Source organism: Hyla sarda, chromosome 2, assembly GCF_029499605.1.
Source record: "Hyla sarda isolate aHylSar1 chromosome 2, aHylSar1.hap1, whole genome shotgun sequence".
In the NCBI taxonomy this organism is placed as follows: Eukaryota; Metazoa; Chordata; class Amphibia; order Anura; family Hylidae; genus Hyla; species Hyla sarda.
The window spans coordinates 296,074,981-296,090,004 of NC_079190.1; positions in this window are offsets into that span (position 1 = coordinate 296,074,981).

The following is a 15,024-nucleotide window of genomic DNA, read 5'->3' on the forward strand; positions in this document are numbered from 1 at the left end:
AAATAGGCAGCCTCCTAGATTGCCCTCTTGATTGGGGTACCGCTCTGCCTACTGCAATAAAGTTAGCCAGTATCCGAATCACCCATCCAAAGCACCTGCCCATCAAGCAAAGCCCTGCCACGCTACCCCTGCCCCACCCTTACTATAATAATTGCCATTTTTAAGCCTGCTGGAGGAGGGCAATGCCACCTCCGAGGCAGACAGGGGCGATCACTAAGGTCAGGTCCGTCCAACATCCTGACATGCACCTCCATACATCAGAACTAGCCAATGGGCGGGAATATGGCTGTAGCATCCGAGTGCAAACTGTTTGTTGTCAGTTACCATGGAAATACAAAGGTCTTCATATGAGCTGTAGACATAAAATAGTAGGAAATTATTTTTAATCAATATTAATTACTGTGTTGCTTTAGTTTAATTTAAGTGAGTGCAAATAAAATTTAGTTATAGGGTGGAAAAAATCCTTTCGCCAGGCCTGTATGCAAGAAGCGGACAGCTCTATACATTGTGTAGTGGCCATGCTGGGTTACTGCAGCTTATCTCTCATTGCAGTATCCCAACACAGCCACTGAGCAATGTGTGAAGTTATCTGCTTCAGGCTCTGTTTTCTGTCTGCAGGTACTGTGCAGGGTGCCAATGTTAAAATATAGAAGGCCTATCCTGGAAACCCTTGTACAAAATGGGTATTTTCTTTATTTAAACAATTATTTGAGGTTTAGACTATGTTTATAAAATAAAGATGGATCCACATTATTAGCCATTTTACTATAGCACACCAGCTTTTCACTGGAGGTCGACAAGGTCAAAAATAACTTGATGTAGCTATAGTGATAATTTAACACAGTGGCCCTCATTTACTATTGCAAACCCGACATGTTTTGTTGGGTTGTGCGCCACATTCTGTCGCATTGCGCCAGAAATTCTGTCTGCGCCAAATTGTGCGCCAGAATTTGCGCTAGAATTGGAAAAACCCCGATTAACTCTCCATTTTGCTAAGAAAACCCAAAAAGGGGCGTGGTCATAAGGAAAAGGGGCGTGGTCTCCGAAAAGGGGCATTTTCACAAAAAAACAACATATTTACTAAGGTTTCCACATAAAATGTGGTGGATTTGAGCCGAGGAAAACCCTACATATTAGAGCATGTGTAAAAAAAAAAAAAAGCAAAATGTAGGGAAAGTGGAAAATGTAGGGAAACCTTAGTAAATACAGTGGAAAATAAATTGTAGGGAATTAAAACCCACAAAGAAACCTACACTCCACTCTTAGTAAATGAGGGCCAGTGTCTCAATAGAGGCAAATGAAGTTGTTATATTGTTATATTTTTTCCATTGCAGGCTATTACACTTCTTATAATTATTACCTTACAATTGTAATATACATGAACATAATTGTGCACTGTATGCATGTAAGACAGCTGGTTCCATTATCAATATAGGAAAGGCTTCTCCTCAGAAAATAATTTTAAGTTTGAAAATTTTCAGGTAGTGATGGAAAAGCTGCTATCTACCGTATTTATCGGCATATAACACGCACTTTTTAGGCTAAAATTTTTTGCCTAAAGTCTACCTGCCTGTTATACACCGATAAGCCACTGCGTCCCCTGCGTCATTGCTATGCGCTGCGAGACGCAATGACGTCATTCGTCATTGCGCCGCGCTGTGCAGCGCATAGCAACGACACAGGGGACGCACACCGGAGGCCCGAAGCAGCGCGGACCCGACCCCGGCAACAGGTAATTATACAACCGGGGATGGGGGAGGCAACGAGGCAGCGGCGCCACTTCTCTCCCTCTGGCTATCGGCACTGGCAATGGCGCCGGCACAGATAGTCAGGGGGAGAGAACGGGCAGCGGCGCAGATAGCCAGCGGGAGAGAAGCAGCGGCAGCAGGGCTCTAGACCCCAGGAAAGGCAGGGGGAGAGAAGCTGGCAGCGACGGCCCCTCTCCCCCTGCCTTTCCTGGGGGTGTATCGGGGTATACGCATGCACACACATGCACCCTCATTTTACCAAGGATATTTGGGTAAAAAATTTTTTTACCCAATTATCCTCGGTAAAATGAGGGTGCGTGGTATACCCCGATAAATAAGGTATTTAATTACTAATAGTATAAAGTGATACATATTCTAGTCATACCAAGTGTTTAAAGTCATGGCGTTTTATGTACACGATAGTAACATAGTAACATAGTTCATAAGGTTTAAAAAAGACCAGAGTCCATCAAGTTCAACCTATAACCGTAATGAGTCCCTATTGAGTTTATCGAGAGGAAGGCAAAAAACCCTCATACTGGAGGTATACATTCCTTCCAGACTTCAAATATGGCGGTCAGGATAAATCCCTGGATCAACGTTCTGTCCCTATAAAGGAGCGAATTCCACAGTCTCACTGCTCTTACAGTAAAGAACCCCTGTCTGTGCTTGTGCAGAAACCTTCTTTCTTCTACACGTAGAGGATGCCCCCTTGCCATAGATACAGTCCTGGGTATAAATAGATCATGGGAAAGATCTCTGTACTGTCCCCTGATGTATTTATACATAGTTATTAGGTCTCCCCTAAGCCTTCTTTTTTCTAAACTAAATAACCCTAATTCTGATAATCTTTCTGGGTACTGTAGTCCTCCCATTCCCCGTATTACCCTGGTTGCCCGTCTTTGAACCCTCTCCAGCTCCACTATATCTTTCTTGTACACTGGTGCCCAGTACTGTACACAGTATTCTATGTGTGGTCTGACTAGTGATTTGTACAGCAGTAGAAAGATTTCCTTGTCGTGGGCATCTATGCCCCTACTGCTGCACCCCATGATTTTATTTGCTTTGGCAGCAGCGGCCCGACACTGGTCACTACAGCTAAATTTACTGTTAACTAAGACTCCAAAGTCCTTTTCCACGTCAGTCGTCCCAAGTGTGCTCCCATTTAATACATAATCCCAGCCCGGATTTTTCTTCCCCATGTGCATTACCTTACATTTATCAGTGTTGAACCTCATCTGCCACTTCCCAGCCCAAGCCTCCAACCTATCCAGATCCGTTTGTAACAGTGCCCTGTCCTCTATTGTGTTTACCGCTTTACAGCGTTTAGTATCATCTGCAAAGATTGTTACTTTACTATTCAACCCCTCTGCAAGGTCATTAATAAATATATTAAATAGAACAGCCCAAGACTGACCCCTGTGGTACCCCACTAGTAACAGTCACCCAATCAGAATAAGTACCATTAATAACCACCCTCTGTTTCCTATCACTGAGCCAGTTACTTACCCACTTACACACATTCTCCCCCAGCCCAATCCCTCTCATTTTATGCACCAACCGTTTATGTGGCACCGTATCAAATGCTTTGGAAAAATCCAGGTATGCAACATCCAGCGATTCAACAAATCACTGATATATGGAACATAAATCCAATTTAGCTAATTACTAACTCAAAACCAACCAAAATAGCTAAAATTTAACAACTTTTATTAAATCCAGTTAAAATCTATAGTTACTATAAAATGGATACAGAGTCATCGGTCTATAATACATAAAGACTCAAAACAGGGTAGATTCCCTCCAGGGTCGATCCCCTATTTAACACCCTTATCAAAGGTGGCACTAAACCTGGAGGTCATATCAAGGACCTTGGGTCTATTGGTTATCAAAGACACTATTGGAGACTATCCATAAAGAAGAATCCCACAGAAACTATATCGTACATTTATTAACCCTGCTTGCTGTGTGTTTTATGTGTTCTTCCTGCCTGTTATACATTGAATAGAATAAGTTATAAGATATACTTCTCCACTGTGTGTCCGGGGTTTAATTATAACCCCTGATGAACCGTGGACATATCTAACCCACGGGGAAACGCGTCGGGTTTGATAAGGGTGTTAAATAGGGGAACATCCAGCGATTCCCCTTGGTCCAGTCTGGAGCTCACCTCCTCACAAAAGCTGATCAGGTTAGTTTGACAGGACCGATCCCTCATAAAGCCATGCTGATATGGTGTCATAAATTAATTTTTATCAAGATACTCCAAAATAGCATCTCTTAGGAAACCCTCAAACAATTTACATACAACAAAGGTTAAACTAACAGGCCTATAATTTCCGGGGTCACCTTTTGTCCCCTTTTTAAATATTGGCACCACATTTGCCATGCGCCAGTCCTGGGGGACAGTCTCTGTTACTATAGAGTCCCTGAATATTTCAAATATGGGTCTGTCTATTACAGTACGGGGGTGTATGCCATCTGGACCTGGCGATTTGAATATTTAGATTTTTTTGTAGGCGGCACTGTACTTCTTCCCGGGTTAGACAGGTAACCTGTACTGCGGAGTTTACCTTATCTCGTTGTATTTCACCTGAAATTTCATTTTCCTCGGTAAACACAGAATAATTTGTTTAATATATTTGCTTCTTCCTGATGCCCGTTTATAATTTCTTCTTTATCATTTTTGAAAATTTTTTGAAAGGCCTACACTTTCATGTTTGACCTTTTTGCTATTTACATAGTTAAAAAAACATTTTGTGGTTTACTCTCTTTGGCAATGAGTCTTTCTGTCTCTATTTTTGCGGCTTTTATCTGTTTTTTTACATATTTTACATTTTTTTCTATAGCTTTTTAATGCTTCCTCACTGCTGTCCTCTTTTAGTAGTTTAAATGCTTTATTTTTGTCATTTACTGCCCCCTGAACATTTTTCTTCATCCATATTGGTTTTCTTTTATTTCTGACCATTTTATTCCCATAAGGTATACACATCTTACAATGAGAGTTTAAGATATTTTTAAAAGTCTCCCATTTAGTGTCAGTATTCTTGTTTTTGAGGACATTATTCCAATTTATATTGTTAAGGGCGTTTCCTAGCCGATCAAACTTTGTCTTCCTAAAGTTCATTGTTTTTGTGGCACCTCGAGAGATTCCCTTATTGAAGAATGAGTTATAATGTATTTTATTTTGATTACTATTTCCTAGGTGTCCTTCTACTTGCGCATTAGTTACTCTTGATATTGAAAGGGTTAAAAGTTGTGTTCACCTTTATAACTACATTTTATTGCACTCAGTTAAATTAAACTAAAGCAACACAGTAATTAATATTGATTAAAAAAAAAATTCCTATTATTTAATGTCTACAGCTCATATGCAGACCTATGTATCTGCATGGTAATTGAAAAAAAAACTTTGTACTCTGACGCTACAGCCATATTCCCTTTTATCTATTCTCCATTTTGATAATGTACATTTGGTCAGCTAGGAAGTAGGAGACCCATAAAAAAAAGTAGTTAGGCTGCAAGATCAGATTACACACAATAAGGCCTGCTTAAGAGCTACAGACACAAAACGGCACAAAACAGCAGCACATTTTTAATGAAGACCTAGAGCAGTAAAAAAAAAAAAATGGCTGGGAAGATAGATATATTTCTTAGTGCATTGACTGAACAAAAACTTTATAGAGGCTTTCTGGAAAAAAGTATTTATTTTTTATAAAATATGTCCGGGCTGCCTGCTTTTTAGAAAACAGAAAAATCTGCAATCGTAGTGCTCTTCTGCACCCTCTGTGTTCATGGTGCCTGGTCTCCTCTGCACTCCACTTCCCATTGCGGCGGTCAGTACATTGCTGCTTAGCCACCTATGTCAGAGAGTGTGAACCTAGTCATATATTGCTATCTATCAACATAAAATGTCTTCTCTGAATGACTATCTGCAGAAAAGGCAATGTGTGTATAATAAGTGAATGTCAGATTATTGGGACCCCCACTCATCAGGGGGTCCCATTCCCCCCTCCATAAATGGAGTGCTGCTCAATTCAATCCTAGGAGCTTAATAAAGATGAATTCAGAGCTTATCTTTATCAGGTTGATAAAAATTGAAAGGAGTGATAGTGGTCTGCAGTGAATCAAAGGTATTGTCATTGATATCACTGCACTCTGAATGACCAGGCTATGCACTTCAAATCCCATACTCTGCTGCCAAATTCACGTGTACAGATTTTATTTTAACAATTGCTGCTCTGAGGCCATATTATTCTTTATTTCTTGTAAAAGGTTTTAGAGGTTTGTGCACTGCAAAATTCCCGTTCCAGTAAAATTTTACTTTTACGTTCCTACTGATCGGAAATTTCTGGTCCCCTCTCTACACAATCACCAAGATGGTAATTTCCTGATAGTCAAAACAGAGCCAAGAACAGATAGAGGCAATTGACATAGTGTGAACAGGACCTAATGTATACTGTTAGCTCATTGTCTTTACTTCTGTCATTATTCCAGGGGAAAAAAAATCACCTTTGTTACTTACAATGTTCTGGTTGCCAGCTATTTTCTATTTACTAACATCTCTAATACCTAAATCCTGTTGTCATGTGAGGTGACTTACAAGATGAGGTCAAAATGTTCCATATCAGTTGACAGCATGTGGAATCAGTAGGTGCATTGTGCCTTCTTAACTCTGGATATTGATTATTAGAGATGGTAGAATTGATTTGCAAAGCTTAGGATTCTCAGTGAACCAAGTCAATTCTTATCCTGGAAAATCAATAGAGAAGAGGACTTTAGTATATTAACTCATCTACTGTATAGAATATAGAAAAAATGTTTCCCCAAGTTCTAGATTATAAGTGAATCAAGCTAAGTCCATTCCATTAGAATTAAGGGGAAAGGGGTTGTTTTATCACCTTTAGTAACTCTTTCACAATCAAGGCCTTCGGATACCTAAGTGTCCCTGGCAAAATTTTATCTACAGATAGATACTGTAGATACACTTCGCAGGAGAGCAGATACTGCAAGTAGCCAGAAGAAGTGCCAGGTCGGCACGAAACTTTGCAGTCCTACCCGCACCCCCTGCCTCCTCCCCAGCCCTCCCTCTACCTTGATGTGTACTATGCTCTTCTTGGAATAAAGAAGTTGATCCGCAGTAAAGGTGAGTTGCTGAGTCTCTTTCCTATATTGATATCCCTTTTAGGTTGCAGAACTTTAGGACTCCAAATACCACAAGAGGTTTAGATTCCTCATAGCATCGGCCTACATACTGAGAATTACCTTGCTTTAAAGCCCAGTAACCAGCTGTCTTCAGCACCTGTGAGGATTTTGTCTACACTGAACACCTGAACTGGCCAGGAAGGAAATGAAAGACCCCAACTACCAACCTGCCTTTCATTTAATCAAAATCCAGGCCTTAAAATAGACTTTAATAAAGTCCTTAGCAACTATGGTCTGCTAGAGATTCAACTATTCCTGGATTTCTCATATGTGCCCCAGTTTTTTCTGGATAAGACAATGGCTTCCTAAAACCTGGTAGTTATAACAAGATAGCGATCCCTGACTACTATTCCAGTCACTACCTGTACATCATAGTATATTCCTGATGTAGTCCACGTGCTACGGACTGTAACTACGCCTCATTCATTCCTTAATCAAACCAACTCAGACATAATTAGGCATGGTTAGCAACTCAGGCATGGACGTGCGGGCTTGGTATGAAACATCATTTTAAGCTGTAGAACATGTTGTTGGTAGTTCTAAAGGGTAAAACTTGATGACAGGTTCACTTTAAGAAAGCAATCAGGACAGTCTAACACTAACGGGCCATTCAGACTAAAGTCTATAAAATGTAGGGACTTTTAAAGAAACTTATAGTATGCAAAATACAGGATTTGGTCAGTCTTTTTTAAGGCTCCCATCTCATTGATGATGTTTTAAAGACCATTGCTTTATAAAAGGAGTAAAATAATATTCTGGTTTCAAGAAGCAATGACATTTATAATACAAGACACAAATTTATTTTTGTACAACTGCTCCAAAAACAGGTGCACATTTATTACGTGTTTTAGACAGTTTTTCTTCTGTGGCAAAAAGAGAGATTCAGTTTCTTCTTCTTCTTCTTCAAAAAAAAGAAGGGGGGCGTGGTTTAAAATGCAATAATGTGCTCTAAAGTTACATTAGGTGGTGTAAAATAAAAATAGACAGCATTAACCACTGTGATAATTCTGGCACATTCTAAGATAGTTTATGTCACGATTCGGCTGGCAGGAGGTGGATCCTCTGTGCCAGAGAGGGATTGGCGTGGACCGTGCTAGTGGACCGGTTCTAAGTTACTACTGGTATTCACCAGAGCCCGCCGCAAAGCGGGATGGTCTTGCAGCGGCGGTAGTAACCAGGTCGTATCCACTAGCAACGGCTCAACCTCTCTGACTGCTGAAGATAGGCGCGGTACAAGGGAGTAGACAAGAGCAAGGTCGGACGTAGCAGAAGGTCGGGGCAGGCAGCAAGGATCGTAGTCAGGGGCAACGGCAGGAGGTCTGGAACACAGGCTAGGAACACACTAGGAAACGCTTTCACTGGCACAATGGCAACAAGATCCGGCGAGGGAGTGCAGGGGAAGTGAGGTATACATAGGGAGTGCACAGGTGAACACACTAATTAGACCAACTGCGCCAATCAGTGGCGCAGTGGCCCTTTAAATCGCAGAGACCCGGCGCGCCCTAGGGAGCGGGGCCGCGCGCGCCGGGACAGGACCGACGGAGAGCGAGTCAGGTACGGGAGCCGGGGTGCGCATCGCGAGCGGGCGCCACCCGCATCGCGAATCGCATCCCGGCTGGGGGCGGTATCGCAGCGCACCCGGTCAGTAGATCTGACCGGGGCGCTGCAGTAGCGAGGATGTTGCGAGCGCTCCGGGGAGGAGCGGGGACCCGGAGCGCTCGGCGTAACAGTACCCCCCCCTTGGGTCTCCCCCTCTTCTTGGAGCCTGAGAACCTGAGGATCAGACTTTTGTCTAGGATGTTGTCCTCAGGTTCCCAGGATCTCTCTTCAGGACCACAGCCCTCCCAATCAACCCAAAAAATTTTTTTCCCTCTGACCGTCTTGGAGGCCAGTATCTCCTTCACGGAGAAGATGTCAGAAGAACCGGAAACAGGAGTGGGAGAAACAAGTTTGGGAGAGAAACGGTTGATGATGAGTGGTTTAAGGAGAGAGACATGAAAGGCATTGGGAATACGAAGAGAAGGAGGAAGAAGAAGTTTGTAAGAGACAGGATTAATTTGGCACAAGATTTTGAAAGGGCCCAGATAGCGAGGTCCCAGTTTGTAACTGGGGACGCGGAAGCGGACATATTTAGCGGAGAGCCATACCTTGTCTCCGGGAGCAAAAATGGGGGAAGCTCTTCTTTTCTTATCGGCAAACTTTTTCATGCGAGAAGAAGCCTGTAAAAGAGAATTTTGGGTCTCTTTCTATATGGTGGAAAGATCACGAGTCACTTCATCCACAGCAGGCAAACCAGAGGGCAAGGGAGTAGGGAGGGGGGGAAGAGGGTGACGGCCGTACACCACGAAAAATGGGGATTTAGCAGAAGATTCAGAGACTCTGAAGTTGTACGAGAATTCGGCCCATGGTAGAAGATCTGCCCAGTCATCCTGGCGGGAGGAAACAAAATGCCGTAAATAGTCACCCAGGACCTGGTTAATTCTTTCTACTTGCCCATTGGATTGAGGATGATAAGCAGAAGAGAAGTTTAATTTAATCTTGAGTTGTTTACAGAGAGCCCTCCAGAATTTTGACACGAATTGGACGCCTCTATCCGAGACGATCTGCGTGGGCAAACCGTGAAGACGAAAAATGTGTACAAAAAATTGTTTTGCCAACTGAGGCGCTGAAGGAAGACCAGGAAGAGGAATAAAATGTGCCATCTTGGAAAATTGATCAACGACCACCCAAACAACAGTGTTGCCACGGGATGGGGGTAAGTCTGTAATAAAGTCCATACCAATCAGAGACCAAGGCTGTTCGGGGACAGGCAGAGGATGAAGGAGACCAGCAGGCTTCTGGCGAGGAGTCTTATCCCGGGCACAGACAGTACAAGCCCGCACAAAATCAACAACATCCGTCTCCAGAGTCGGCCACCAATAGAAACGAGAGATGAGTTGCAAGGACTTTTTGATGCCCGCATGGCCTGCGAGGTGGGAGGAGTGACCCCATTTGAGTATCCCGAGGCGTTGGCGTGGAGAAACGAAGGTCTTCCCTGGAGGAGTTTGCCTGATGGAGACTGGAGAAGTGGAGATCAGACAGTCAGGAGGAATGATGTGTTGCGGAGAGACCTCTACTTCCGAGGCATCCGAGGAACGAGAGAGAGCATCGGCCCTAATGTTCTTGTCGGCAGGGCGAAAATGAATTTCAAAGTTAAAACGGGCAAAGAACAACGACCACCTGGCCTGGCGAGGATTCAGCCGTTGGGCAGACTGGAGATAGGAGAGATTCTTGTGATCGGTGTAAATGATAACTGGAAATTTTGATCCCTCCAGCAGATGCCTCCATTCCTCAAGTGCCAATTTAATGGCCAGTAGTTCTCGATCCCCGATGGAGTAGTTCCTCTCCGCCGGAGAGAAGGTCCTAGAAAAAAAAACACAAGTAACAGCATGCCCGGAAGAATTTTTTTGTAGAAGGACCGCTCCAGCTCCCACTGAGGAGGCATCAACCTCCAATAGGAAGGGTTTAGATGGGTCAGGTCTGGAGAGCATGGGAGCAGAAGAAAAGGCAGACTTGAGCCGTTTAAATGCGTCTTCCGCTTGGGGAGGCCAGGACTTAGGATTGGCATTCTTCTTGGTTAAAGCCACGATAGGAGCCACAATAGTGGAAAAATGTGGAATAAATTGTCTGTAATAATTGGCGAACCCCAAAAAACGTTGGATAGCACGGAGTCCGGAGGGGCGTGGCCAATCTAAGACGGCAGAGAGTTTATCTGGGTCCATTTGTAGTCCCTGGCCAGAGACCAAGTATCCTAGGAAAGGAAGAGATTGACATTCAAACAGACATTTCTCCATTTTGGCATAAAGTTGATTGTCTCGAAGTCTCTGAAGAACCATGCGGACATGCTGGCGATATTCTTCTAAGTTGGCAGAAAAAATCAGAATATCGTCCAGATACACAACAACACAGGAATATAAGAGATCACGAAAAATTTAATTAACAAAGTCTTGGAAGACGGCAGGGGCGTTGCACAGGCCAAAGGGCATGACTAGATACTCAAAGTGTCCATCTCTGGTGTTAAATGCAGTTTTCCATTCGTCCCCCTCCCTGATGCGGATGAGATTATAAGCACCTCTTAAGTCCAGTTTAGTAAAGATGTGGGCACCTTGAAGGCGATCAAAGAGTTCTGAGATAAGAGGTAGGGGGTAGCGGTTCTTTACCGTGATTTTATTAAGTCCGCGGTAATCAATGCAAGGACGTAGGGAGCCATCTTTTTTGGACACAAAGAAAAATCCAGCTCCGGCAGGAGAGGAGGATTTGCGGATAAACCCCTTTTTTAAATTTTCCTGGATGTATTCAGACATAGCAAGAGTCTCTGGGGCGGACAGAGGATAAATTCTGCCCCGGGGTGGAGTAGTGCCCGGGAGGAGGTCAATAGGACAGTCATAAGGCCTGTGAGGAGGTAAAGTCTCAGCTTGTTTTTTGCAAAATACGTCAGCATAGTCCATATAAGCCTTAGGGAGACCGGTTACAGGGGGACCCACAGGGTCACGGCAGGGAGTACTGGGAAGCGGTTTAAGACAGTCCTTGAAACAAGAAGTACCCCAGCTCTTGATCTCTCCTGTGGACCAATCAAGGGTTGGGGAATGGCGTTGAAGCCACGGTAGTCCAAGGAGAATTTCGGAAGTGCAATTGGAGAGGACCAAAAACTCAATTTTTTCGTGATGAGGTCCGATGCACATTAGGAGGGGCTCCGTGCGGTAACGCACGGTACAGTCCAATCTTTCATTGTTAACACAATTGATGTAGAGGGGTCTGGCGAGACTGGTCACCGGGATGTTGAACCTGTTGATGAGAGAGGCCAAAATAAAATTTCCTGCAGATCCGGAATCCAAGAAGGCCATAGTAGAGAAGGAGAAGGTAGAGGCAGATATCCGCACAGGCACAGTAAGGCGTGGAGAAGCAGAGTTGACATCAAGAACTGTCTCACCTTTGTGCGGAGTCAGCGTACGTCTTTCCAGGCGGGGAGGACGGAAAGGACAATCCTTCAGGAAGTGTTCGGTACCGGCACAGTACAGGCAAAGATTCTCCATGCGGCGTCGTGTCCTCTCTTGAGGTGTCAAGCGAGACCGGTCAACTTGCATAGCCTCCACGGCGGGAGGCACAGGAACGGATTGCAGAGGACCAGAGGAGAGAGGAGCCGGGGAGAAAAAACGCCTCGTGCGAACAAAGTCCATATCCTGGCGGAGCTCCTGACGCCTTTCGGAGAAACGCATGTCAATGCGAGTGGCTAGATGAATGAGTTCATGCAGGTTAGCAGGAATTTCTCGTGCAGCCAGAACATCTTTAATGTTGCTGGATAGGCCTTTTTTAAAGGTCGCGCAGAGGGCCTCATTATTCCAGGATAATTCGGAAGCAAGAGTACGGAATTGGATGGCGTACTCGCCAACGGAAGAATTACCCTGGACCAGGTTCAGCAGGGCAGTCTCAGCAGAAGAGGCTCGGGCAGGTTCCTCAAAGACACTTCGAATTTCCGAGAAGAAGGAGTGTACAGAGGCAGTGACGGGGTCATTGCGGTCCCAGAGCGGTGTGGCCCATGACAGAGCTTTCCCAGACAGAAGGCTGACTATGAAAGCCACCTTAGACCTTTCAGTAGGAAACTGGTCCGACATCATCTCCAAGTGCAGGGAACATTGCGAAAGAAAGCCACGGCAAAACTTAGAGTCCCCATCAAATTTATCCGGCAAGGATAGTCGTAGGCCGGAAGCGGCCACTCGCTGCGGAGGAGGTGCAGGAGCTGGCGGAGGAGATGATTGCTGGAGCTGTGGTAGTAGCTGCTGTAGCATCACGGTCAGTTGAGACAGCTGGTGGCCTTGTTGCGCTATCTGTTGCGACTGCTGGGCGACCACCGTGGTGAGGTTGGCGACAACTGGCAGTGGAACTTCAGCGGGATCCATGGCCGGATCTACTGTCACGATTCGGCTGGCAGGAGGTGGATCCTCTGTGCCAGAGAGGGATTGGCGTGGACCGTGCTAGTGGACCGGTTCTAAGTTACTACTGGTATTCACCAGAGCCCGCCGCAAAGCGGGATGGTCTTGCAGCGGCGGTAGTAACCAGGTCGTATCCACTAGCAACGGCTCAACCTCTCTGACTGCTGAAGATAGGCGCGGTACAAGGGAGTAGACAAGAGCAAGGTCGGACGTAGCAGAAGGTCGGGGCAGGCAGCAAGGATCGTAGTCAGGGGCAACGGCAGGAGGTCTGGAACACAGGCTAGGAACACACTAGGAAACGCTTTCACTGGCACAATGGCAACAAGATCCGGCGAGGGAGTGCAGGGGAAGTGAGGTATACATAGGGAGTGCACAGGTGAACACACTAATTAGGCCAACTGCGCCAATCAGTGGCGCAGTGGCCCTTTAAATCGCAGAGACCCGGCACGCGCGCGCCCTAGGGAGCGGGGCCGCGCGCGCCGGGACAGGACCGACGGAGAGCGAGTCAGGTACGGGAGCCGGGGTGCGCATCGCGAGCGGGCGCCACCCGCATCGCGAATCGCATCCCGGCTGGGGGCGGTATCGCAGCGCACCCGGTCAGTAGATCTGACCGGGGCGCTGCAGTAGCGAGGATGTTGCGAGCGCTCCGGGGAGGAGCGGGGACCCGGAGCGCTCGGCGTAAAAGTTTAAAGGGGTACTCCTGTGGAAATTATTATTTTTTAAATCAACTGGTGCCAGAAAGTTAAACAGGTTTGTAAATTACTTCTATTAAATTTTTTTAATCTTTCCAGTACTTTTTAGGGTCTATATACTACAGAGGAAATGGTTTTCTTTTTGGAACACAGAGCTCTCTGCTGACATCATGACCACAGTGCTCTCTGCTGACATCTCTGTCTATTTTAAGAACTGTCCAGAGCAGGAGAAAATCCCCATAGCAAACATATGCTGTTCACGACAGTTCCTAAAATTGACAGAGTTGTCAGCAGAGTGCACTGTGGTCATGATGTCAGCAGAGAGCTCTGTGTTTCAAAAAGAAAACCATTTCCTCTGTAGTATATAGACCCTAAAAAGTACTGGAAAGATTAAGATTTTTTAATAGAAGTATTTTACAATCCTGTTTAAATTTATGGCAAACGTTGATTTAAAAAAAAAATTCCACGGGAGTACCCCTTTAATATCACTTTGCCATCTAAGAATTAGGCAGTTTAGTAAATCTGTCCCACTACAGTGTTGGCATTTGATGCAGTATCTCACATTGTTTGTTATTATATAGTTTATCATCAATTAAACCCAAATCCTCCACTGTTGACTCATTCAATGATCTCATCTGGGTATAAATGGCATGATTTCTGACCCCAAAATGTTTAACTAAAACTTAATAATGAACTTAATTTACCATTTTGTTGCCCACTTTAGTAAGTTTATCCTTTAGGGACATTATGTACTGTATGTACAACACTACAGAGCTTTGTTTTAAATACAAAAAACGTTCTGTAAAGTTATATCATCTTTTATAGGTAGGTTAAATTCCTCATGGTCTGTCCTATTTTGGCTTTCAGAACAATTCTCTCCATTTTAGGTATGAAATCAGAGCTGAGCTGTGTGCCAGCAGTACTCACACCAAGACTTCTTTTCCCTTACTTCATTGGCCATTAACAGTACAGCACTTTCTGATCTTTGCTATGCCATGAGTACATAGTGCTGGTGAAACTGGCACTGTAGAGACTTGCACTGTATTGATAATCTTTTACTACTATAGATGGCATGTGAAGGTAAAAGCGGGTTACTGTTGCTCTGGATTTGCTATGAGAGGAGATAGGAAACCATAAACAAAATGACAGCAAAGCAAGGGTTAAGTCATATAGGCAGCTCTGGTCTAGGGTGTAAACTGCTACTGCTTATAATGATAAGGGAGAAGGATTACAGCAAAGAAGGGTTACATCGCAAAAGCAGCCCTGGTCTAAGAAGTGAACTACCACTGCTGATGACAAGCTACAAAAAGTACAGCTGCTTAGAGCTTTATGGGTGGTCAGAGATAAGAGGGATACCTGGATTTTAACCTTTCAACCCCAGCATGAATCCTCTGGAAAAGGCAGACAAGC